Genomic DNA, 27473 nt, shown 5'->3' on the forward strand with positions numbered 1-27473 from the left:
TTAAAGTTGCATAGACAGTTTGCTCACCCAAGGTAGAGCAAGCTGGAAGCTTTGTTGAGTGATGCTGGGATTTGGCGGGAAAAGTATGCCCATGATTTGGAGAGAATTGAGAATAACTGTGTCTTGTGTAAGCAATTTAAGAGAACTCCACCTAGACCAGTGGTTGGTTTGCCCATGGCAAAAAAATTTAATCAGGTTGTTGCTATGGATTTGTAACATTGGCAGGAGGGAAAGTGGATTCTTTAACTTATAGATATGTGGTCTGGATACACACAGTCGGCTTTCATAGATAGGAAGAAAACCACTAATGTGATTGATCAGATAATGAAACTTTGGGTGGGAACTTTTAGGGTTATGGAGGGGGTATTGCATGATAATGGTGGGGAATTCAGTTCAGATGAGAAGAGGGATGTGGCTTCAGTTTTAGATGTAAGGACTAACACAACAGCTGCTGAAAGTCCGTTTCAGAATGGGTTGTGTGAGCGAATACAAGCAGGCACTGACATGATGCTTGTTAAATTAAAAGTTCAATATCCTCCAACTCCTATGGATGTGTTGTTGAAGTGGTCGAATATGGTAAGAAATTCCTTCCAGATGTGGAATGGCTTTAGCAGCCACCAGTTGGTATTGGGGGAAAACCCTAACCTTCCAAACATCATGACCTGATAAGGTTCCTGCACTGGAGAGCAAGACCACCAGTGAGGTTTTTGCTAGGCATCCTAGTGCTCTACATTCATCTTTTGCTAGGCATCTTAGTGCTCTACATTCATCTAGGCAGGCCTTCATACAGACAAAAGCCGAGGAGAGAGTGAGGAGGGTTCTGGGAAGTAAGGTTAGGGTGGCAGAGCAAGTTTTCCAGCCTGGTGATTGTGTGTTTTATAAACGGGAGAGTCATGATTGTTGGCTTCGGCCTGGGAAGGGGATTTATCAGAATTGTAGGTTGATCTTTGTAAGGCATGGTGGTGCAATTGTTAGAGTATCACCAAATAGACTTATTAAGCAGGGGATTGGAGTTCGGTGGGGAATTTAAATCTGATGGTGCTGGGAATGTAATAAAGCTGGGGGGGTTAGATGGTGATGTGGAGTGGGACTTGACATCATTTGCTCAGTCAGATTTGAGGGAAGCCGATACTACTGGTAATGGGGTTGAAAGCAGCGAGGTGCAGTCAGAGGTGCCAGTTGGAGCAGAAAATGAAAGTGAGAATCACTCAGTTCCTAAAATTAGACTTCGAATACAAGAGATTGATTGTTGGAAAATATATGCTACAACTTACTAAAGCCGAACAGAACACGTCGGAGTGTCAGGAAGCAAAACAAGCGGAGCTGAAAAGACTGTGACTCTGGCACTTATGAGGAGGTACCTTTTTGGGGTCAGAAGTGTATTTCAACCAGGTGGGCTCTGACTGGGAAAGATTCTGGGATAAAAGCAGTTTTGGTGGCGAGGGGTTTTGAGGAAGAAAGTACTTTTCAGAGTGATTCCCCAAGAGTGGGTAAGAGTGCTATCAGATTGTTTTTGACTGTGGTAGCTAGTTTGGGGTGGGAAATAAGAACTACGGATATTAAATACGTTTTTCTTCAGGGAAGAGACCTTGAGAGGGATGTATACATTCATCCTACTTGTGAGGTAAGAGTGGAGGGTGAGGTGTGGAAACTAAAAAAGTGCCTCTATGGTTTGGGAGATGTTTCCAGACAATTTTATTTGAGTGTTAGGGAGGAGATGCAAAGATTAGGATGTCAACAGCGTGTTATTGAGCCAAGTTTATTTTACAAATTGTCTGGGAAGGGAAAACTTGAGGGCATTTTGGTTACTCACATAGATGACTTTTTGCATGCAGGTACGAGTGTTTTTAGGGAGGAAGTTATGGAGCCATTGAGAGAGAGGTTTCTTGCTGGTAGGGTGGAGGGAGGTAACTTTTCTAATGTCGGTTTTAGAACAGTGCAAAGTAAACAGGGGTTTTTGCTTGATCAAAGTAGTTATGTAGATAGTGTGGAGGTGAAGCAATTAGATCAAGAAAGGCTTTCGCAAAGGGGTTCGCAACTTTCAGCACTTGAGAAGACAAGTTATCAGTCTATTGTAGGTGCAATCAATTAGATTGTGTTGCGTTCAAGACCTGATATGGCTTTTGATAAGGTGGAGCTTTCAACTAGAGTAAATCATGCAACCTTGGAGGATTTAGTTAAGGCTAGAAAGGTTTTGAGAAGGTTTATGAATCTTATATTCTGTTCCCATGCATAAATAATCCTTGGTTTTTGCATGTTTTTACTGATGCATCATTAGCTAATTTACCTGATGGGGTTAGTAGTTCTTTGGGTATTGTTAATTTTATTACTGATGGGAATAGATCAAGTCCTGTTACCAAGCATGCAAATAAGATAAAAAGGGTAGTTAAATCGACCTTGGCAGCTGAGACTTTAGCATTTTTGGAAGGATTGGAGGAGGCACTTTATCTTAGATCAATGTTGATAAAAATTGACACCAGTGTCGTAGTTCCTGTTGTCGGTTATGTGGATAATAAGAGTTTGGTGGAGGCTATTTATTCTACCAAACTGGTAAGTGGTAGAAGATTGAGAATTGATCTTGGGGCAACAAAGATGTTAAAAAATGACGTAAAATAAGTCAACTGGTTACCATGATCATCCTGGCTTGCTAATTGCCGGACAAAAAGGGGGGTATCAGGTGAACAGTTGCTTACTGTATTTCGTACTGGTCGCTTTAGGAATATTAAGATCTAAATGTTGTTGCTTGGTTGAGCGTTGTCTTATTGGTGTGTTCACTCACATATTTTACGATTGATGGATCTTTATTTTAGATGTCTTGTGTGGAGAAGAAGGTCTTGGTTTTAAACGTTGCTGATTTTCAGTCTTGAAATTTTATGGAATTGTAGCTAAAGGTTTTGGTTTTAGATATTGCAGGTTTTGAGTGACGTTTTTAATATGGCATTGTATGTTTTATTGGAAGAAAAGAAAAGGGAGAGGGGAATTCTTGTGGGTTGTTTGTTCGATGGTTTGAAGTGTCGGTCGTATGAAGGGGGGCGGGGGGTGGTGGAGAGGTAAGGCCGGAGGTTGGAGAGCAGGTGGTCTTTCTTTCTGACGTCTGACTTTGATGGCTGCTTTTCCGGTCCCATACAGCAGGAGAACCCTACTCTCTACAGGACCTCCCCTGTCATTTTACCTTATTCGCTTAGAGTATTGATCTTTTCAGATAGTGTATTGTTCATTTACCGTTAAATCGTCATTGTTGTATGACTTTTGAAATAAGAAAGTCTTCAGTTTCCTCTTGAAAGCCTTAATGTTTTCAATCATTTGAAAGTTTCGTGGGAGCTTATTATATAGTCTCGGGGCCGCATATTTAAAGGCTCTAGAGCCTAAAATAGACATATATCTAGGTTCCAACAGTTTGAAGCCATCTGTAATTATTCTTTAGCGTGGATCAAGGTGTCATTGTGGGAGCGCTCCCAGGACAGGTCAACCAGCAACGTACTGTGAGTATACCCTCAATCAGAAGGGTGATTACATAACATCTCCCTTCATTTAATAGGTATGTATTTGTAAACATAGTTAAACAAACATAGGCTAATACCGGTTTATAGGGAATCTATAGCCAAACTATGAATCCTAGATCTTAAAATACTTTTATTATTCTCAAGTAAATCTTACTCATTCTATATCACACAATTATATAAGTTATGGAAGATAATATTCTTAAAGGCATTAACGTATGACATTTGTCAAGATGACGTTATATATACATAAAAATAATATTCGTGGTCGTTGAATATATTATAGTTACCCTTAAATTAGGTTTTCTCTAAATCAAAACTTTTATCGTTTCTTTTTTAAAACCACTAATCTAGGGGTAACTTACTTATAAATTTCACTCGTATACTGCATATCACTTAAACATCAAATTAAATTCATACGAATATATTCTGAACTCCTATTATAATTCAGTTAATCTATTGGAAAAATATTTGAATATATCTTAAGCAAATTACTATAATTTTAGCTGATGAAAAGGCTATAGAATGCAGACAATGGTGTGGAGGTCCCTGATTGGTTGAAACACTTCCTTAACTAGGGGGACAACTTTTGGGAATTTGTCCCCAAATTTGGGAATTTTTAAAAGGTTTTGGGGGGCATTGAGAGTGGGAGTTCCCGTACGTCTGGTAAATGTAAAACATTATCTAAATACTCATGAATAATTATCCAGTCTTCAATGAGACATAATGAAAGTGAATGACTTTTAATTATGTTTTATTGTTTTCCTATGGTATACCATTCATTGCAATTAGAACTTTATTAATATATCTTTCAGAGCACAAAATGAAATCAGAGCATAAATTAATCACGAATAAAACAAAATATACTGTATGTTGCTTCACAATTGGAGCAATTAGAAATAAAAACAGAATAGATTATAATTACAGAAGACACAGGAGTACATAGTACAGTATCTAGTAGGCTGTAAATTTAATTGTGTTGAAAAATGCCTAGCAAAATTACTTCTGGTCAGGGGAACTTTTAGAGACTGTCTAGGGATGTTCCTGACTGTGTAGACAGTAGAAGAAGATTCCTTTCTCAGACAAAGAGAGAGAGAGAGAGGAAGAAGGAACCAAGTCTCCTGACTCTCGTCTTTTAACTTGTGATCCTGCAAACAGTGAAGGCTTCATTAGGTAAGGAGGGACACATTTTACAAGGTTTCATTGATTTTATTATGTTCTCGCAGTATCTTTAATTACTCAAAATACTGGAGATTCGAATATCTTATAGGTGCTGTAGGTTTCCTTGTGTTAAACCATCGAATTTCTTTAAGGGTCTTTCATTGGTGAAGAAACTTTATAAAAAGCATTTCTCAAAAAATGTTATTTTTAGCGTGTGTTGGTAATTCCATTAATCAGTGAGTGGTTATTAAATGAGATTGTTTCTAGATGTGGCTTTAACTTAACAATTAATGAGATAGTGTATAACAGTAGTCGCTGTGTGGTTTTAGTTCCAGTTGAGGATTCTGTAATCACCTATAATTGAAGTTGTTACTATAAGAATGAATTAAGATAATACTAATGCCTGTAGCCTTAGCCCTAGATTTTATAATCCAAATCAACTGTCGATAATTTTTATGGATTTTTTGTTCCCGTGGTTAAATAGAGGGTCGTATCATTTTAATATTTGCGCAATGTTTTATCAAAAAACGACAGAACTTTTTAATCACATACTTAGATTTAATCTGATAAGAAATTTGATAAGAGATTATTTTTCGCATTTTAAAAGGTGTGAATATGATGGTGTAAACTATAGTGAAAACTGTGATTTGTGGAATTATTTGCATTGCAAAAGTGTAATTAAGAAACGAGGGTTTCAGGTGATGTGTGATGGAAAGTTGTTCGTTGGTTGACCAAAAATATAATTCAGTGAGCAACTCAACATTCTCACAGAATCATTATTTTTCAATATTAAACTTACCCGATAATCATGTAGCTGTCAACTCCGTTGCCCGACAGAATTCTACGGGAGGGATACGCCAGCTATCACAATACTAGAAGGGGGTGTACTCACCAGCGCCACCTGTGGCCAGGTACTACAGTACTTCTTGTTGACACCTCCTCAATTTTTCCTCTGTCGTGCTTCCGGCAAGACGTTCTGGGATACGCTTATGATCTTGGAGTATTTTCACGGCTTTTGGTGAAGTATTTCTCTCAGATTTCGGCTGTCGCTTTACTGGAAAACTTCTATATTAGCTTAGATAGCTATTATTTAGTTCTGATTAATGGTTAACGATCTTTTTGCTTGATTTGGAATCCCCACTTGGCTAACTCTTTGATTCAAGATGTCTGACATTTCACAAGCCCCACCCCATAGACGATGTAGGTCTTGTAATAGGCGTATTCCGAAGGCCTCGGTAGATCCTCACACCGCTTGTTCTGACTGTAGGGAAAGACCCTGTCAGTTGGAAGATCGATGTGAGGAATGCGCCGGACTTTCGGAACTTGATTTTGTCCGATTTCTTAAGTATTCAACCAAGTTAGAGAGAGAGAGAGTTAGGAGGAGTTCTTCTCGCTCTTCACTTTTTTCCTCACCTCATGATCCCCTACCTTTTCCTCCCCCTGTAGTGGCTACCCCCGAACCTACTATTTGCCCTCAACCTGATATGTCTGTTGTTTTGCGTGCCATTCAGGCTTTAGGTGACAAAGTGGAGTCGGTGGTTAGTGATCATAAGTCTCTTATGGCCGAAGTCAAGGAACTTAAGGTCAAGAGTGCAGTGGGTGGTAATAGTGCCAGTGCTGTGACGAGTGCTAGTGTCAGTGCAGTGCCAAGTGCTAGTGTCAGTGTGGTGCGTGAGGGTTCTTCTGTGCGTGCCAGTCGTCCTCCCAGTCCGGGACCTCTTGCAAGCTCCCAAGCCCAGGGGAGAAGCAATGTCGAAGGGCAAAAGGGTTCGGCAGGCCTTGATCGGCGCACAGAAGTATCCTCGGTGGTTGCGGGCGTGTCTTCTAGAGACCGTCACTCCCACCCGCAGACGATTGAGCCCGTCTTTTACTCGTCTGCTGAAGAATTGTCAGGGAGGAAACGTTGGAAACAGGTCTCAAGACCGCTCAAACGCTGAGTCCAGACCTCAAGAGCTCTACAACCTGGCTGCAGTCATTGGATCAGCTCTGACTCGCCGCAGTCATCAGTTGAATGCACACCTCCTAAGAGGAGTAAGGTGCTGCCGCAACAGATCTCTTCTGTTAAGGCTTTGCCTCAGCAGACCTTAGTGTCTGCTGACCCCAAGTTGACTCTACTGCAGTCCATGCAGTCACAACTTGCGGTCTTGATGCGTGAGTGTCAAGCTGAGAAGGTTACACCTCCTCCTGCGATCGCTCCGCCTAACCGCAGTCCTGTCTGCCAGGCGTACGATGTTGAGGCTCCTCAGGATACCTTACCACGTACTGAGTTGCCAGTTTCCAGCGGTGTGCAGCTACCTCCGCCTTCCTTAAGGCAACCTCAGCAATGGGAACAGGAAGCTTATACCTTACTTCCTCCGCTTCCACTTGCGGTTCCACCAGTGAGGCAACACTCTCTTGAGGTACAACAACCTCTCCCATCCATGAGGCAGACTCCTCAGCTCTCGCTGCAGCGACCTCAACCCTCCTCAAGGCGAGAGCCTCAACACCTTAGCCTTGCGCCTCAGGAACCTCAACTCGCGAGACAATTACTGTGTTCTGCGCAGCCACTACCTCAACGCTCGCAGCTCACACCTCAGGAACCTCAACTCGTTCCTCAGGAACCTGCTACTGCGCATCCACCAACCTTACAGCAAGCGCAACTCTTGAGTCAAGACACTCATGCCAGGAGTCAGCCTCCTCCACCCATGCGCCTACCTTCTGCTACTTCTTTTGACCAGCCTTTGCAGCCTGAGCCTCAGGTGTTGCCTCAACAGAGACTTGAGGATGAAACCACAAGCGTTTTTGCTACCGCTCGTGCAGATTCTGCTGTTCAGCATACCTTACCTCTCACTTCGCTACACTCTGGTGATGAGGTTTCTGATGATGAGGCTGCACACCTGGATCCCTCATCTGACGTGGATGAATCCAAGTCTTCTCCGCCTCCTATTGACTTTCGTAAGGTCTTGGCTCTTTTCAGAGAGGTATACCCAGACCATTTTGTCTCTGCTACCCCCCGCTCTCCTCCATCTGAGTTTTCGCTGGGCATGCAGCCAGCCAAGTCAACTTATACTAAGCTCGTCTTTGCAAGGTCCTCTAAGAGAGCGTTAAGAATTTTAGGGGAGTGGTTGCAGTCTAAGCAGCAACTAGGAAAGACTTCCTTTATGTTTCCTCCGACTAAGCTCACTTCTAAAGCGGGCGTTTGGTATGCCACAGGAGAGGAACCAGGCTTGGGAGTACCTGCCTCTGCCCAGGCTGACTTCTCAAGTTTGGTAGACTCTCCTCGTAGAACAGCAATGAGGCGCTCTAAGGTTTGCTGGACCTTCTCCGATCTAGATCACTTCCTAAAGGGTGTATTTAGAGCCTTTGAGATGTTCAATTTCCTAGACTGGTGCCTGGGGGCCCTTAGCAAGAAGACCTCCCCTGCGGACAAGGACTCAGCCATGCTCTTAATGTCCTGCATGGATAAGGCTATTAGGGATGGATCTGGTGAGCTTGCTTCTATGTTTGTGTCAGGAGTGCTTAAGAAAAGGGAGCAGCTTTGTTCCTTCCTTTCCTCCAGCATCACACCTTGTCAAAGGTCTCAACTCCTTTTCGCTCCGCTCTCTAAGTTCCTGTTTCCTGAAGAGCTTGTTAAGGACTTGTCTGCGGCCCTGATACAAAAGGACACCCATGATCTTGTGGCCTCATCAGCTCGTAAGACTAAGGTTGCTACCTCAGTCCCCAGGACTTATCGCACCCCAGTGGCTGATACTCCTGCTACGAGGTTTATTCCTCCCTTTCGTGGTAGAGCCCCCAGCCGAGGAAGCTCCCGTCCAGACTCTTCCAGGAGCAAGTCTAGGAAAGGTTCCAAGGCTTCTAAAGGCAAAAACTGACTCTCCTCCTCTCCAGACAGCAGTAGGAGCCAGACTCAAGATCTTCTGGCAAGCCTGGGAAAAGAGAGGTGCAGACGCCCAGTCTGTCAGTTGGCTGAGGGAGGGTTACAGGATACCATTCTGCCGCAAACCCCCTCTGACCACATCTCCCATCAACCTCTCTCCCAACTACAAAGAAAAGGACAAGAGGCTAGCGTTGCACCAGGAGGTGTCGCTCCTGTTACAGAAGAAGGCAGTGGTTATAGTCCGGGACCATCAATCCCCGGGCTTCTACAACCGTCTCTTTCTGGTGGCCAAGAAGACAGGAGGTTGGAGACCGGTGCTGGACATCAGCGCGCTCAATGCTTATGTCACCAAGCAGACGTTCACGATGGAGACGACGAAGTCGGTCCTAGCAGCGGTCAGGCAGGAGGACTGGATGGTCTCGTTGGACCTGAAAGATGCTTACTTTCACGTTCCTATTCATCCAGACTCCCAACCTTTCCTGAGATTCGTTTTTGGAAAGGTTGTCTATCAATTCCAAGCCCTGTGTTTTGGCCTAAGCACAGCTCCTATGGTGTTTACGCTTCTGATGAGGAATATAGCAAAATTCCTCCACTTATCGGACATCAGAGCCTCCCTTTATTTAGACGACTGGCTGTTGAGAGCCTCCACGAGTCGTCGCTGTCTGGAGAGTCTCTACTGGACTTTGGACTTGATCAAAGAACTGGGTCTGTTAGTCAATCTAGAAAAGTCCCAGCTCATTCCCTCCCAATCCATTGTGTACCTGGGAATGGAGATTCGGAGTCAGGATTTTCGGGCTTTTCCATCGGCCCCAAGGATAAGCCAAGCCCTAGATTGCATCCTGAGCATGCTGAAGAGGAGCAGTTGCTCGGTGAGACAGTGGATGAGTCTCACAGGGACCCTTTCATCGTTGGCCCTGTTCGTCGAGCTAGGGAGACTCCACCTCCGCCCTCTTCAATTCCATCTAGCAGCTCATTGGGACAAGGGTTTGACTCTCGAAGCAGTCTCTATCCCAGTCACCAAAGAGATGAAGACCACTCTCTTGTGGTGGAAGACCAATCTCCTTCTCAGGGAGGGCCTATCGTTGGCGATTCAGACCCCCAATCTTCATCTCTTCTCGGATGCATCGGACTCGGGCTGGGGCGCGACCTTGAACGGACGGGAGTGCTCGGGAACGTGGAACGAGGAACAGAAAACGCTCCACATCAACTGCAAGGAGCTACTAGCAGTTCATTTAGCCCTATTGAACTTCAAGTCCCTCCTGCTAGGCAAGGTGGTGGAGGTGAACTCCGACAACACCACAGCCTTGGCTTACATCTCCAAGCAAGGAGGGACCCATTCGAGGAGCCTATACGAGATAGCAAGGGACCTCCTCATTTGGTCAAGAAGTCTAAACCTCACCCTAGTTACGAGGTTCATTCAGGGCAACATGAACGTCTCAGCAGATCGCCTAAGCAGAAGGGATCAGGTCATCCCCACGGAATGGACCCTCCACAAGAGCGTGTGCAACAGACTTTGGACCTTGTGGGGTCAGCCGACAATAGATCTGTTTGCCACCTCCATGACCAAGAGACTTCCTTTGTACTGTTCCCCAGTTCCAGACCCAGCAGCAGTTCATGTGGATGCTTTTCTGCTGAACTGGTCCCATCTCGACCTTTACGCATTTCCACCGTTCAAGATCATAAACAAAGTCCTTCAGAAGTTCATCTCGCACGAAGGGACACGGCTGACGCTGGTTGCTCCCCTTTGGCCTGCAAGAGAATGGTTCACAGAGGTACTACAATGGCTGGTCGACGTCCCCAGGACTCTCCCTCTAAGAGTGGACCTTCTACGTCAACCTCACGTAGACAGGTTGCACCCAAATCTCCACGCTCTTCGGCTGACTGCCTTCAGACTGTCGAAAGATTCGCTAGAGCTAGAGGCTTTTCGAAGGAGGCAGCCAGTGCGATTGCCAGAGCAAGGAGGGTATCCACTCGTAGAGTCTACCAATCCAAGTGGGAAGTCTTCCGGAGCTGGTGTAGAGCCAATGCAGTTTCCTCTACCAATACCTCTGTGACCCAAATAGCTGACTTCCTATTACATCTTAGGAATGAGAGATCCCTTTCAGCTCCTACGATTAAAGGGTACAGGAGTATGTTGGCTTCAGTTCTCCGCCACAGAGGTTTGGACCTTTCTTCCAACAAGGACCTTCAAGACATCCTTAAGTCTTTTGAGACTTCTAAAGAACGTCGTCTACCCACTCCAGGCTGGAATCTAGACGTAGTCTTAAGGTTCCTTATGTCACCTAGGTTCGAACCTCTCCAGTCAGCTTCCTTCAAGGACCTTACCCTCAAGACTCTTTTTCTCGTCTGCCTTGCAACAGCTAAAAGAGTCAGTGAGGTTCATGCCTTCAGCAAGAACATTGGGTTCACATCCGAATCTGCAACATGTTCTTTACAGCTCGGATTCTTAGCTAAGAATGAACTTCCTTCACGTCCTTGGCCTAGATCGTTTGAAATACCTAGCCTCTCCAACATGGTAGGTAACGAGCTAGAAAGAGTTCTTTGCCCTGTCAGAGCTCTGAAATTTTATCTTAATAGGTCAAAACCTATTCGAGGACAGTCAGAAGCCTTATGGTGTGCAATCAAGAAACCTTCGAGGCCCATGTCCAAAAACGGGGTTTCGTATTATATAAGGCTTCTGATTAGAGAAGCCCATTCTCACTTAAAGGAGGAAGACCTTGCTTTGCTGAAGGTAAGGACCCACGAAGTGAGAGCCGTAGCTACTTCGATGGCCTTTAATAAAAACCGTTCTCTGCAGAGCATAATGGATGCAACCTATTGGAGGAGCAAGTCAGTGTTTGCATCATTTTATCTTAAAGATGTCCAGTCTCTTTACGAGAACTGCTACACCCTGGGACCATTCGTAGCAGCGAGTGCAGTAGTAGGTGAGGGCTCAGCCACTACATTCCCTTAATCCCATAACATTTTTTAACCTTTCTCTTGAATGCTTTTATTGTTGTTTTTATGGTTGTTACGGTAGGCTAAGAAGCCTTCCGCATCCTTTTGATTTGGCGGGTGGTCAATTCATTCTTGAGAAGCGCCTGGGTTAGAGGTTGTGTAGAGGTCCTTTAGTAGGGGTTGCAGCCCTATATACTTTAGCACCTTAGAGTTGATTCAGCCTCCTAAGAGGAACGCTGCGCTCAGTAAGGAAGACGAACTTAAAAAAAGGCAGAGTAACGGTTCAAGTCGACTTCCTTACCAGGTACTTATTATTTCATTGTTATTTTGAGATAACTGATTATATGAAATACGGGATACTTAGCTATCCTTTAATCTTGTACACTGGTTTTCACCCACCCCCCTGGGTGTGAATCAGCTACATGATTATCGGGTAAGTTTAATATTGAAAAATGTTATTTTTATTAGTAAAATAAATTTTTGAATATACTTACCCGATAATCATGATTTAATTGACCCTCCCTTCCTCCCCATAGAGAACCAGTGGACCGAGGAAAAATTGAGGAGGTGTCAACAAGAAGTACTGTAGTACCTGGCCACAGGTGGCGCTGGTGAGTACACCCCCTTCTAGTATTGTGATAGCTGGCGTATCCCTCCCGTAGAATTCTGTCGGGCAACGGAGTTGACAGCTACATGATTATCGGGTAAGTATATTCAAAAATTTATTTTACTAATAAAAATAACATTTTATTGATACACAAAATTAATTCTTTGTTATAAATATACATATATCATTCTTTTGAATACAAATTCATACAATCCTTGACACAAATATATACAATCATTTTGCTTTTAAGAAACAACCATTGTCTCACTTTACGTTAGTTTGATAACTCAAAAGTATCGACCACACCCACCAATTAAGCTCTCTCTCTCTCTCTCTCTCTCTCTCTCTCTCTCTCTCTCTCTCTCTCTCTCTCTCTCTCTCTCTCTCAGTTGCTTTGTAATAATATAAGCATGCCCAATTTACTGTTTTATTTCGGTTATTTAACAAATATTTTGTTAGTAAACTTTAGTTTCATGAGTGGGTCTCCCACATAAGTATTGCTTACGTCAGAACTGTTTAATTTCAGTGTCCCTGCAACATTGATAATAATAACTTAAAGCATATTCTTAGTTGAGAGTGAGAATAACATTGATATCCTATGTCAGCAACTGGGAGTTCCATAGTCGGTAAAACTACAAAAACATTTTGTTCAGTCTTTCGAAAAAGCTATCTTCGCGTAGAGGTAAATTTGAAGACATCCTTCGGTTTTGATAAGGTCTCTCTCTCTCTCTCTCTCTCTCTCTCTCTCTCTCTCTCTCTCTCTCTCTCTCTCTCTCTCTCTCCTAAATACAGGAAAGCCGTGAGCATCAAATCCATTAAGATATTAAATATTCGGAAGTGTATCCCAAGATATGTTATTTGTAAGTTTAGATTTGTCATCTCAGCACATGCACTTAGGCAGAAGTAAGTGGTTGGTAGAATAAGAGGCTTAATTTTGATCTTTAAGGGACTCTATACCAGCAATGCATTGAAATTCAGTTTAAATTAAGGTAGGAAATTACCGTGATAAAAGCTCAAGTAGGAACACGGCTTTTTATTTAGATCTTTAGAAAAATATTCTTGGGAAACCCTTTATAAAAACTATTTTTATATGCAAATCTCGTTTTTTTTTTCTCATTCCATTAATGTCTGTATAATGACCTAATTATCTCATTAGTATTGACTAAACTCTTACCATAAGTGTGTGTGTGTAGGGGGGAGGTTTGTCCTGGACAGTTTTTTCGACCAACCAGACAGAACTGGTTTTCTGCATATTTGTTCTTCGTCTAAAAGGTTGGACCTACTCGTTGTCAGTGAACTTTCAAAAAAGTCCGTTTATAATCTGAAAATGGGAAGCCTTATTCAGTCATTAATACCAACAGTCTTCATTTAGTATTATGACAAACGGTTGTATTTATTTTGCATGAATTAAATTTGTTACTAAGTGATGATTACCTGGCGATATTTTGATGAAAAAAAAACCTTAAGTGTTTCTCATACATTTGGTTCCATTAAGGAACTTTACTTAAAGGGCTGTTTTTTTTTTCTTTCTTTTTATGGCCCTGTCACATTCAGAGGACACCTACGCCCTGCAGAGATTAAAAGGTCAGTTTATCGTGTACAATCTAAGGTATTTTGCATATCACACAGTTCGTGTTTATTGTCAAATGCTTTCGTTTTCAAGCTGAGGTACTATTTAGGTTTAGTATTTATCCTCGCTTTATTTGCAATGACATATTTATGATTAGTTTTCATGTTGGTTCTGGCAGAATATTAATAAGTTAAGACGAATTTCTTGTGTAATTCTGATATTTGAGAAAATATTCTTATGGAAGCATTTATTGATATGCCTTATGTATTGAACCGTCATCAATATTTTCCTATCATTCACTAGTGGGCAGGCGTAATCAAAGCATTAGTTAGTAACAAAACTCTTACTGTAACTGGGGTGTCCCTAGTCTGTTTTTCGACCAGTCAGGCAAAAGTGGTTTTCAACGCAGGCCTATTTGCTCTTCGTTAAGAAGACGGGACTACTCATTGTCAGCTATTTTTTTTTTAGATCAGTTTGTAATCTGAAAATAGGAAGTCTTATTTATTTTAACAGGTAATAAGTTATTTTTGTTTTGAATGCATTAAGTTTTGAATTGATAAACGATGAATAGTTTCATGTAGAAATTTCCGAAGGCAATATCATTTTGATGAAATAAAGCTGGTTATTAGTGATCCACAAAATTGTATAAAGCATCAATACTGTCTTTGATACTTCGTGGACGAAGCAACTTGAATCGAAGGCTTGACAATAAACTCTCTATTGATTTTTGCCTTTTCATAGCTTAAGGGCAATTTATCCTCAAATACATCAGGACAATAAAATTAGCTGTATCCTCGGTCAGGTGAGTTAAATTGTCTTAACGTTGTGTGCAGGTTACGTAACATAAGGTTTTGATGAGAACCAGAGTTCTATGAGCCTGGTGTGGACCATATTATCAATTATTAGCATCTTTGTGACCTTATATTAATCATGTTTTGTCTAATAGGGCTCTAATAAACATGACTTCTAGCGCTTTTATGTTGACTGTTTTGCAGTTGCTTTGCTTGTGAACGTGGCCCTTCAGTGTAAAGTAGTGATAGGCTTGGAATCTCTCTCTCTCTCTCTCTCTCTCTCTCTCTCTCTCTCTCTCTCTCTCTCCAAGTTCAAGAATAAGTTAGACAAGATCATACAAAACCCTCTAAATGCTTAAACTAAATCGCCCTACCAAAGAGCAAATGGAGTCTCCAGGGATCGACTAAAAAGTCTTTTGAGACATCAGAAATCCTTGTAACTCCTTGAAACTCTCGCTCGTGCATTCTGTTACCTTTCAACACACTGAAGTGACCTCATCATGACTACTTATCTCAAAATTACTCTTTTCTAAGAATTTGCTATGGTGACCCCCTTTAGGTATTCTACTAATAATCCTAACAGTCATGTGGATTTAAATCCATCTTGCAGTCGATATCCTTCAGTCCTACTGGTGGCTTATTTCCTTGATTTCAAATGGTCCAAAATATCCCATTTAGTTTTCTATACAGTTTTCGGCTATATTGGTTAATTAATTTGGTAGTTAAGATCCAATTTGTCTAAAGCTGTTGATCCTAAAAGAGAGAGAGAGAGAGAGAGAGAGAGAGAGAGAGAGAGAGAGAGAGAGAGAGAGAGAGAGAGAGAGAGAGCCTTGTTGCCTCTCTCCACAACAATTCCTTCATGCAAGTAAACGTTAACCCCCCCCCCCCTCTCTCTCTCTCTCTCTCTCTCTCTCTCTCTCTCTCTCTCTCTCTCTCTCTCAAAGAAAATATTTGTTAAATCACCGGAAGCTTATTGAGACTGTAAACCTATTTGAATAAACGATTTTTTTTTCCTAAAACACTATAGCCGATCAAATTCATTTGAATGAATAATTATATTAGTTAATTTTTCATAATGCAGTCGACAAACAACTGTAATCACCTCATTAGTTTTGGCATAACTCTTTTTGTAAGTACTATAAGTTTTTCGTCTGTGTTTTCGGTCTGCCAAGCAAATGTCGTTACCTGCAGTTTTGCTCAAGGTCGGAAGTCGGAGAAACACGTCTGTGTTACCTAAATGTGAAGATAATTGTTAACTTACTTTTTTGTTTTGTTTTGAATGTCCAAAAAGACGATAAATACTTTCATGTGTAAATTACTTTCGTCATTGATTTGTGAAGCAAAACTGGTTATAAGTAATAAATGTTTCTTCAGTAAACAAAATCTTGGTTGATGATGATCTGCGAACTACGAATTTGTGTCCATGATTCAGACTAGGACCCATTTCTAAGTGTCCTTCCTGATTTAAACGGTTTGTTCTTCTGGTTTGGCACTTGTATGTTCATTTTCACCATACAGTGGAGAATTTTTTTTTTAGTCCCTTGAGAGTTGAATTGTGTACCATCTCATAGGGGGAATTGCGAGTGAAATATTGTCGAATTTATTCATGTAACTAATTGAGAAAAAAAGTTTAAGTTTTTATGTATGTATGTATGTATGTACAGTATGCATGTATGTATGTATGTGCAGTACCAACTCCTATCACGTTTTAATGCATATTGCGTGCTTAGCTATTTGTTGATTATCATAAAAAGTTCCATCATATTTGCAACCAGGTATGAGCCGCTGTAACCTCATAGGGGGAGGGGTGCTGAGGGTGGCTTCTTGTGGGGGCGGGGGCGGGTACTGGGGAGTGGTCAGTATTTGTGAAAGGGAAATATTTTTGAAGAGATAAATTATGAATAAAATAATTTACATACATTATATAAATTAACAGTCGTAAATTTTTATTGTTACCCCAAATTTAGCGTCTGTGTTCTTAATAGGCCCCACGTTTATTGAATTGTGCTACGACCTTTTTATTTATTTATTTACTAAGTGTATTAGCTCGAAGCAAATATACATAGTTTGCTTAACCATATTGATACAGTAGGTTACTTATTTTACTTTAAGGGCTGTTTTCATGGTCCTATCAATACAGAGGAACACTTGAGCCCTGCAGGACCTACAAGATCTGTTTGTCATATACATTAATTAGGTATTTATCGTATCATACATCGTATTTAGTGTTTATTTTCAAATCCACATATTATTGAAACATTCGGGGAAACGAAAAAGTCTTCAGTTTCTTTTTGAAAGTCTTAATATCTTCAGTCTTTCGAATGTCTAGTTGGAGCTTATTGTATAGTCATGGGACCGCTCATTTGAAAGCTGTAGAATCTACAGTAAAAGTTTAAAGGTTGTAAATGCCGATCATGAATGGTAGAGGCTAGGGACAGTGGCATTGCCTATCGAGCAGGACAATGCCCTAGAGACTAACCATATGTACATATGATCAGCGCCCAAGCCCCCTCTCCACCCAAGCTAGGACCAAGGAGGGCCAGGCAATGGGCGTTGATGACTCACCAGATAGACCTATAGGCTTCCCCAAACCCCCTATCCTTAGCTCACAAAGATGGTGAGGCTGCAGCGACCAAACGAAATTGACATGTATCTTGGTTCCATTAACTCGAAACTACTGCACTGTATTTGTTCAGTGGCTACTTTCCTTTTGGTAAGGGTAGAAGAAACTCTTTAGCTTTGGTAAGCAGCTCTTCTAGGAGAAGGACACTCCAAAATCAAACCATTGTTCTCTAGTCTTGGATAGTGCCATAGCCTCTGTACCATGGTCTTCCACTGTCTTGGGTTAGAGTTCTCTTGCTTGAGGGTACACTCGGGCACACTATTCAATCTGATTTCTCTTCCTCTTGTTTTGTTAAAGTTTTTATAATTTATATAGGAAATATTTATTTTAATGTTGTTACTCTTCTTAAAATATTTTATTTTCCTTCTTTCCTTTCCTCACTGGGCTATTTTCCCTGTTGGGGCCCCTGGGCTTATAGCATTCTGCTTTTCCAACTAGGGTTGTAGCTTAGCAAGTAATAATAATAATAATAATAATAATAATATCTGTAACTATTCTCGTGCCAGCACAATTTGTTGGCTGCACAATATGTGGCAATTCCCTTAGATATTTTGGATGTCCGGTTCTGATAACTTAATGAGTCATTGCACAGACTCTATTCCAGCTTTGATAGGCAGCCAATGTTATTCACTAAGTATAGGAGCGATATTTTCTCGAAGTGGGACACCATTTTATCAATCATGCTGCTATGTTAATTATGTTTTGTAATATCTAAAGTTGTCATTTGAGATCAAAACAGAGCGAGTTTCAATAGTCAATTCCTGAATTAACATAGGCCTTATCATAGTCTGCTTGCCTTACTTCTGGAGTGAGGTCATTATGACGTCATTATGACGTCATTATAACATAACACAGAAAATGACGAGTGGACTTGTCCAGTGTAGTTCAATACCAGGGAAGCCGGACAATCGTTTAGCGTTGGCCAAAGTTATTTCGGTTTGGTTTTGGAAAGAGACAGATTCGACCGGCGTTGTCATTATTAGCCGAACTTACAACTAAAGGTAAAGTTTATTTGATTTTGAGATCCCTGAAGGTCCCTCACCCCAAATTTTCTCACCCAAAGATCTGTCACCCTGAACGAGGATCTTTAGGTGATAGTTTATATTAATAAAACAATCATAATATCAAAGTAATTTATTGAAACGTACGATAATACCTAAAATGTGAATATGGATATTGTGCAACGATATTGTTCACATAACTTCTCAAAATGTCACATGAATTTCTGCAGGGATGAGTTTAACAATTCTCGCAGCCACGCATCGGCTTTATATAGCATGATATATCGATTTCTTTAGTAATCCCAGGACCGCCCAACGTTACTAGAAACACATATCCCACCAAAAAGCTGTTGTAGTCAATCGTAGTTTTTTCCAGAATTCAAATTCAAATTCAAAAAAGTTTATTGACATATAGATACATCAAATGGGATGTATTAGCATGCTAATGCCTCCCCAACAAAACTTATTACAATGCTCCTTTATCTATTCCAGTAAAACCTGGGAAACTTGTTAAAAATTTTTTTTGTGATATCATTATTTAAGACAAAGCAAACTTGCTCAGTAACACTATTAATAGAAACATTTCTAAATTCCCCAAGTTTATCACATTCTAACATATAATGATGTAGAGTATGCGAGTATGCTTCACCACACAATCTACAGGGTATACCATCACCATCAATATATTGCCAACAATAAATATACCCCAACCTCATTCTCATAACAAAAGTATCAACTTTAGAAAGGACCTTGCCGTATGTAACATTAGTATTTTCAGTAACAAGCAAATAACGCCTCATACTGACGCTGCCCTCATCCAGCCTTTTCTGTTCCCCAAACCTCTCGTTTTATTCTCATTCCTATAGGTTTACTTGACGTCTTGTTTTTGTTCCCCCAATTCGTTCACTCCAGGGATACTTGTTATGAAGTATGAACCCAATTCTGCAGTCACAATCTCTAATAAAAGGACTACACAATAGGGATAGAATTACCCCTGCACAAATTAAATTACACTGGCTGCCGGTAAAGGCGAGAATCGAATACAAACTACTCTTACTAACCTATAAGATACTGAACCAAAATATCTAAAAGAATGCCTGAAAAAACTAGAACTAGAAACAAATGTTACCATAAGACACATGAGTGACAAAGAGACTATCTGAACCAAGAACAAATGGTAAATTTGGTGAAAGGGCTTTTAGCTACTGTGCGCCTAGACATTATGATAAACCGACGACTGAAATGAAGGACTTAAAGGGAGCTATTGAATTTAAGAAGAAACTAAAGACATTACTTTTCACAAGATCATATGATTTGGAAGATACTACAATCAAAGAATTTTATAAGTTACAATGAAAATGTTTCGTTAGATGATTGATATGGACCCACCCGAGAAGTAGTTCACTCGACGTCAGTGGAGGGTTGGATTTAAACCCAAAACAAGTAAACAAGTAAAGAACTATAACTATGACTATAACTATTATACAGTAGTGCAACAATCTTTGTGATTTCTGAAATTTTACTGAAATTTTACTGAAATTTTAACTAGTAAAGTAAGGCAAAACCTCTTCAGCCGGTATGTTCCTGCGTACTAGTACCCCCTCATTTGTGGCCAATAGTTTGTGTGGTGTTTTTTGACAATTTGATTAATACAACCAATGAATTATGACTTGTTCACAATCAACAAATTAACCTTTTGTATTTTTTCGGGCTATCGTGGATATCTTGTACTGAAAGTAAGGCAAAACCTCTTCAGGCGGTATGTTCCTGCGTACTAGTACCCCCTCATTTGTAGCCAATAGTTTGTGTGGTGTTTTTTGACAATTTGATTAATACAACCAATGAATTATGACTTGTTCACAATCAACAAATTAACCTTTTGTATTTGTTCGGGCTATCGTGGATATCTTGTAAATAGTTTTTTTTATGCATCTTTGTAAACTCAGCTGTTGACATTGGATAGTCTTGAGTTTGGAAAGTCCTTAACTATTTTGGGGAAACTTTAGCCAAGAAAAAAAAAATAGGCAAAAGTAAAAATGTTGCTAATATGTCCTTTTCAATTCTTTCCAGATTTGTACTCCAGTGACACTGAGGACTGGAAGAGGACACAAAGGCTGTCATGCAACAAGTTGAGAAATTGCAAGATCTTGAGTCTTTTGTCTTGTGCGAGCCAAGTTAAGTATGACGTTATCAAAGATGAACTGATGGTGTAAACATCGCTTGAATAGTGAAATTTTCTTTAGGTTCTATGCATTTTAGAAGACAGGTTTGATTTGGGGCATTTAGTGCTGGTATGAAGTTCCTCAATCACATACAGAACAATATTAGATTATGTTGCGTGAATAGCAGATATGTAAGATCTTTGTGTTTTTAGAAATTTGTTTTTCTTTCAGTAAGAGTTTTTGTTCTTAATTTGAAACTGGAGTGATAGGCCTCATAGGATTCACTTAAGCTGTGTTGATCAAACTATCATGAATTTATTTTAATTCATGTCTTTTGATTAATTCCCGTAGTTGCCAATGCATTTTTTAAAAAGAAGTATTCAAATGCAATTATAGTTTAATTCGAGATTTCCATTTAGACATTAAATAATAGTCACCTACTTTTTTTGCACAACAAAACTTTCAAGTTTACTTTTTTTTTGGCAAAATTATTTTAGGAGAAATTAGTTAAGTACAATGAGTCTTTTTATAGTTTATATATGACATATCTGTTTTGACGTTGTTACCTTTTTTTAGAATGATTTATTGTTAATTTTTCATCATTTATTTATTTACTTCCTTAACTCACTGGGCTATTTTTCCCTATTGGAGCCCCTGGGCTTATAGCATCTTGCTTTTCCAACTAGGGTTGTAGCTTGGCTAGTAATAATAATAATCATAATAGTAATAGTAATAATGATAATAATAATAATAATAATAATAATAATAATAATAATAATAATGATGATAGGCAAAAGCAAAAAAAATCAGTTGAAATGTCCTTTTCAATTCTTTCTACATTTGTGTTCCAGTTTGCTTGGTATGGATAATTGGTATTCATATGAGCCTGAAGTCCAAAGGACGTGCAGACGCTGTTGTTCCCCAAGTTGAGAAACTGCCTCCCGTCTTCTGCATGAACCTAGTTAAGTATGACATCTTCAATTATCTTACTTGTTCACTTGTTTTGGGTTTAAATCCAACCCTCCACTGAAGTCGAGTGAACTACTTCTCGGGCGGGTCCATATTAATCATTTAACGAAACATTTTCATTATAACTTATACAATTCTTTGATTGTAGCATCCTCCAAATCATATGATCTTGTGAAGAGTAATGTCTTTTGTTTCTTCTTAAATTCAGTTGCTCCCTATAGGTCCTTCATTTCAGTTGGCAGTTTATCATAATGTCTGATACTGTAAACTCCGTTTGGATGGTAAAATTATTTTGAAAATTGTTTGCTTTTTAGAAAATAGGTTAGATTTTTTGCCATTTAGTACTGGGGTGAAGTTACAAGAGTACAGAGATGGAATGTTAGACTATAGCAGTGGTTCCCAACCAGGGGGAAATTTTCCCCTGGGGGGAAATTTGAAGCTTCCAGGGGGGAAATAATCACACTACCCACTAACTAAAACATGCGGAAAATGTCATAGTACGTGCGGCAATTTGTTGTTAGCCATTCAATTGTGATATGATCATATCAGTTCTCAAAGACATGATATTCAAGGGGAGAATTGGAGTGTCATGCCCATTTCTGAGGCAGGCGAGTGGGCATGAGGGCTGGGCGGGACATGAAGGGGGAAATCTGGATGGTTGAACTAGGTGCAGGGGGGGGGGGGGGGGATGACAGAAAAAAGGCTGGGAACCACTGGACAATAGACTGAGTAAATATATGATATTGAAGATTTTAGTATTTCTGGATATTGGTTTTCCCATTGTATGAGAATATTTTTTTTTTAGGATATGGAGTCTTTAGATTAAAATTTAAGTGATAGGAATCACTCAAACTGTATACGAACAAACATTCATACATTGTTTTTTTTTTTCTGAATGATTTTTCTTTTTTCGTAAATCCCGTTAGTTAGAAAGCTAAGATTAAATCCATGTTTCCTTTTTTTTATTATTACTAAAATAAATGGTTTTAAACTCAAATAGCCTAAGTTTAGAGTTTAGTTCTATACCTCTGTTTAGGTGTGAAATAAGTCGGCTACTTTTAGATTAACATTTTAGATAAAAAAAAAATCAAATCAACTTTAACTTTTTTTTTTTTTGTGGGGGGGGGGTCAAAAGTGTTCAGGTTAGTGTATGTGTGAAGCTGTAAATCAGTTAAATTGAATTCTTATCGTGAGTGAGTAGTGATATCAGTACGCCATGTGTGGTGCACTGTGGATGCTAATTCAACTTGGTTTAAATTTTTTAGCAAAGTATTTTCTCCTCATATTTTTGAGAATTTACTGTTAAAAACTTGACATAGGAACTCTAGCACATCTTTTTATTAGTTCTTAAGATATCCTAGATTTTTTTTTTTTTTTTTTTTTTTGGTCCTGTAATATTCTAATTTCTTCAGTAAAATATCAAAATATATAGAATATCATAGTTTTTGTTGCTTAAGTCATCCTAATCAATTTGGAGCTTAGTATCTTGCTTTTGGGTGCTTAAAATATCCCTCTTTTGGGGGCCTAAAATATCCTACTTTTAGGGTGCTTAAATATCCAACTTTTGGGGGCTTAAAATATCTTAAATATCCTACTTTTGGGGGCTTAAAATATCTTACTATTAGGGCATAAAATATCCTACTTTGGGGGGCTTAAAATATACTACTTTTGGGGGCTTAAGATCTCCTACTTTTGGGGGCTTAAGATCTCCTACTTTTGGGGGCTTAAAATATCCTACTTTTGGGGGCTTAAAATATCCTACTTTTGGGGGCTTAAAATATCCTACTTTTAGGGTGCTTAAATATCCAACTTTTGGGGCTTAAAATATCTTAAATATCCTACTTTTGGGGGCTTAAAATATCTTACTTTTGGGGGCTTAAAATATCTTACTATTAGGGGCATAAAATATCCTACTTTGGGGGGCTTAAAATATACTACTTTTGGGGGCTTAAGATCTCCTACTTTTGGGGGCTTAAAATATCCTACTTTTGGGGGCTTAAAATATCCTACTTTTGGGGGCTTAAAATATCCTACTTTTAGGGTGCTTAAATATCCAACTTTTGGGGCTTAAAATATCTTAAATATCCTACTTTTGGGGGCTTAAAATATCTTACTTTTGGGGGCTTAAAATATCTTACTATTAGGGGCATAAAATATCCTACTTTGGGGGGCTTAAAATATACTACTTTTGGGGGCTTAAGATCTCCTACTTTTGGGGGCTTAAAATATCCTACTTTTGGGGGCTTAAAATATCCTACTTTTGGGGGCTTAAAATATCCTACTTTTAGGGTGCTTAAATATCCAACTTTTGGGGCTTAAAATATCTTAAATATCCTACTTTTGTGGGCTTAAAATATCCTACTTTTGGGGGCTTAAAATATCCTACTTTTAGGGGCTTAAGATATCCTACTTTTAGGGCCTTAAGATATCCTATTTTTTGGGGCTTAAAATATCCGACTTTTGGGGGCTTAAAATATCCTACTTTTGGGGGCTTAAGATATCCTACTTTTTGGGGGCTTAAAATATCCTACTTTTGGGGGCTTAGAATATCTTAGGGGCTTAGAATATCTTACTTTTAGGGGCTTAAGATATCCTACTTTTGGGGGTTTAAGATATCCTACTTTTGGTGGCTTAAAATATCCTACTTTTGGGGGCTTAAATATCCTACTTTTGGGCTTAAAATATCTTAAATATCCTACTTTTAGGGGCTTAAAATATCTTACTTTTAGGGGCTTAAAATATCTTACTTTTTGGGGCTTAAGATATCCTACTTTTTGGGGCTTAAAATATCCTACATTTGGGGGCTTAAAATATCCTACTTTTGGGGGCTTAGAATATCTTACTTTTAGGGGCTTAGAATATCTTACTTTTAGGGGCTTAAGATATCCTACTTTTGGGGGCTTAAAATATCCTACTTTTGGGGGCTTAAAATATCCTACTTTTGGGGGCTTAGAATATCTTACTTTTAGGGGCTTAAAATATCTTACTTTTAGGGGCTTAAAATATCCTACTTTTGGGGGCTTAAAATATCCTACTTTTAGGGGCTTCGAATATCTTACTTTTAGGGGCTTAAAATATCCTACTTTTAGGGGCTTAAAATATCCTACTTTTGGGGGCTTAAGATATCCTACTTTTGGGGGCTTAAAATATCATGCTTTTCGAGGCTTAAAATATCCTACTTTTTGGGGCTTAAGATATCCTACTTTTGGGGGCTTAAAATATCCTACTTTTGGGGGCTTAAAATATCCTACTTTTGGGGGCTTAAGATATGCTATTTTTTTTTTTTCGATTGAACAGACTTATCAAACATATTATTGCTTAAAAATTACCAAAAACAGTACTAAATTTATATTTTATAATTCTTGATTAGTAATTTTCTGTGAGTTCCTATTAACACTTTCGTCTTTCAGGTTGATGTGGCCTTCTGCTCGGACACTTAGAACCCTTTAACCAAAAGGATGATGAACATTGACTATCCTGGATCAATCGACACTCCTGGTAAAATTCTTCAGTGGGAGAAGATCAAGTGGAACTTCTAGAACACTTTTTTGGGCATTTGTAGGAATGCCTCTATTTAAATTAGTTTTTTAACTATCTAGTTCAAGTATTAAGCCTTGGACAATGTGCTAAGTTATATTGTTAGCTTACTAATTTACCTAAATTCTTTCATTTTTAGTTTCATGAGTTTAGTTTTTATAATTAAATTCCCATTAGAAATTGCTTTAATGAATAGTTGATGACTTAAATTTCGTTATGAATCAATTTAGGCCTATTTAAATCAAGTGTCAATAGCTAAGATTGCAATCTTGCGTAAACTAACCTGAAGCTTTATAGCGCTAAATTGTATCTCATTCGCATCAACCTGGTGGCATCTGAAAAATCTTATTGTGGAAATCGTAGTTATGAAATTTCAGATAGTCCTGTAGGAGTTACTTCAGGTAGGAGTCACTAAAGGTAGAGGGTAGGCTATTTCATAAACAAGTCATTTCAGGTATTAGTTTTTCAGGTAGAGGGCAGACTATTTTAGGTAGAGGCTGGGATATTTCAAGGAGGAGTTATTTCAGGTAGTACTTCTACGTAGAGGCTGGGATAGTCGGGTAGAGGTCTTTCAGGTAGAGGCAGGGCTGTTTCAGGTAGAGGCAGGGCTGTTTCAGGTAGAGGCAGGGCTGTTTCAGGTAGAGGCAGGGCTGTTTCAGGTAGAGGCAGGGCTGTTTCAGGTAGAGGCAGGGCTGTTTCAGGTAGAGGCTGGGCTGTTTCAGGTAGAGGCTGGGCTGTTTCAGGTAGTCTGGGCTATTTCAGGCAGGAGTTATTTCAGGTAGAGGCTGGGCTGTTTCAGGTAGAGTCTGGGCTATTTCAGGTAGAGTCTGGGCTATTTCAGGCAGGAGTTATTTCAGGTAGAGGCTGGGCTGTTTCAGGTAGGGGCTGGGCTGTTTCAGGTAGGGGCTGGGCTGTTTCAGGTAGGGGCTGGGCTGTTTCTGGTAGAGTCTGGGCTATTTCAGGTAGAGACTGGGCTATTTCAGGTAGAGACTGGGCTATTTCAGTTAAATTTTAATCTAGTGATATCTTCAGGATTTATTTATTTAATCCAGGGGGATTGGACATTCAAATTATGAGATCCTAGAAGCAAAATTTTCCTAAGGTTTTTTATTTGTCCATTTTGACTTTCAAGAATTGAGTATTTCTAGTAAGATTTTGAAAACCTTTATTAACACTAAAACAGTTTTTAGTTTGTAATCTATATCCTTTTTAAAGTTTAGGGAAAGGGAACATGTTAGTAAATTAGTTGGGAAATTTTTAAACTAGGGTTTTTGTATTAGGAATGAATAGGTTATATAAGAGTACTAAATTATCCGGTGCCAAAACTTTTAGTTGATGAAAATAAGGTTTTTGTTTTTAAGTGTACATAATTTATCTCTTTTTGTGGTATTTGAATTAGGCTGCTTTAAATGCTTATTTCAGTGTGTGTTCTTGTTTAGCCTTTGAATTTTTCTTTCTGTCCTAAGAGCTTGAGGTTCCTTAACACAAAACCCTTTCTAGTTTCAATAGTATACCTTGGATAATTGATCCCCCACATCATGTTTTAAATTTTATAAAGGGTAATAACTAGCAAATTTATTTGGATCAATCTAAACCTTAAATACCCTATTGGTTCTACATTTTAAAATCTAGAGTAAATATTTTGATGTCTGTAATTTGTATAAAAACTTATTCTTCTTTTATTTCTAAATTTGTAAGATTCAGTATTTGATCAAATTTCCATCTCTCTCTCTCTCTCTCTCTCTCTCTCTCTCTCTCTCTCTCTCTCTCTCTCTCTCTCTCTCTCTCAATATATATAAGTTAGTAACTAGAGTAGTTTACAGTAGATTCTAGGAGTATACTTTAAATGAAATAAAAAGGTATATAATAAAGGTAAAAGAAAAGGTTACTGTACATGTTTGTCAGATTTTGATTAGATATTATTAGAGAATCTTAAATTTAAGGTTAGGAAAGATGATTCTAAAACTTTCTGCTTTTGGGAAGGTCGAAAGGCTGATTTGTTGATTGGCATAAATTTAAATGCTAAGGATTAAAGTTGGACTTGAACATCGATGGATAATAACGAATAGTGAATAGTTTTAGGCGATCGTTGGCAGACGAGATGGTTAGGAAAAATCTGATGTGAAAAGGTTAGAAGGGCTTTGGTGTAAAATGGCTAGGAGGGCATTAGTGTGAAAGGGCTAGGAAGGCTTTGGTGTGAAGAGGCTAGGAGGGCTTTAGCGTGGAAGGGCTAGGAAGGCTTTGGTGTGAAGAGGCTAGGAGGGCTTTAGCGTGGAAGGGCTAGGAAGGCTTTGGTGTGAAGAGGCTAGGAGGGCTTTAGCGTGGAAGGGCTAGGAAGGCTTTGGTGTGAAGAGGCTAGGAGGGCTTTAGTGTGAAAGGGATAGGAGGGCATTAGTGTGAAAGGGATAGGAGGGCATTAGTGTGAAGAGGCTAGGAGGGCTTTAGTGTGAAAGGGCTAGGAAGGCTTTGGTGTGAAGAGGCTAGGGGGTCTTTAGTGTGAAAGGGCTAGGAGGGCTTTAGTGTGAAAGGGCTAGGAAGGCTTTGGTGTGAAGAGGCTAGGAAGGCTTTGGTGTGAAGAGGCTAGGAGGTCTTTAGTGTGAAAGGGCTACGAGGGCATTAGTGTGAAAGGGCTAGGAAGGCTTTGGTGTGAAGAGGCTAGGAGGGCTTTAGTGTGGAAGGGCTAGGAAGGCTTTGGTGTGAAGAGGCTAGGAGGGCTTTAGTGTGAAAGGGCTGGGAGGGCTTTAGTGTGAAAGGGCTAG

At 39.6% G+C, this 27473-nt stretch overlaps 1 protein-coding gene and 1 long non-coding RNA gene across 3 annotated transcripts in view; both read left to right on the plus strand.

Annotated features, from left to right (window-relative positions):
* The window catches only part of LOC137638285 (uncharacterized), a 302371-nt gene that overhangs the window by 95173 nt on the left and 179725 nt on the right, over positions 1-27473 (plus strand). The gene's annotated exons all lie outside the window — the stretch shown is intronic.
* Positions 4568-26498, plus strand: LOC137638281 (uncharacterized). Of its 2 annotated transcripts, none has more exons than XR_011043988.1 (4): positions 4568-4673; positions 20117-20220; positions 21060-21174; positions 24588-26498. It is a non-coding gene; the product is annotated as an uncharacterized lncRNA (long non-coding RNA). The 2 variants fall into 2 exon arrangements; XR_011043989.1 differs by having other exon boundaries at positions 21060-21169.

This window comes from Palaemon carinicauda, chromosome 3 (genome assembly GCF_036898095.1).
Source record: "Palaemon carinicauda isolate YSFRI2023 chromosome 3, ASM3689809v2, whole genome shotgun sequence".
In the NCBI taxonomy this organism is placed as follows: domain Eukaryota; kingdom Metazoa; phylum Arthropoda; class Malacostraca; order Decapoda; family Palaemonidae; genus Palaemon; species Palaemon carinicauda.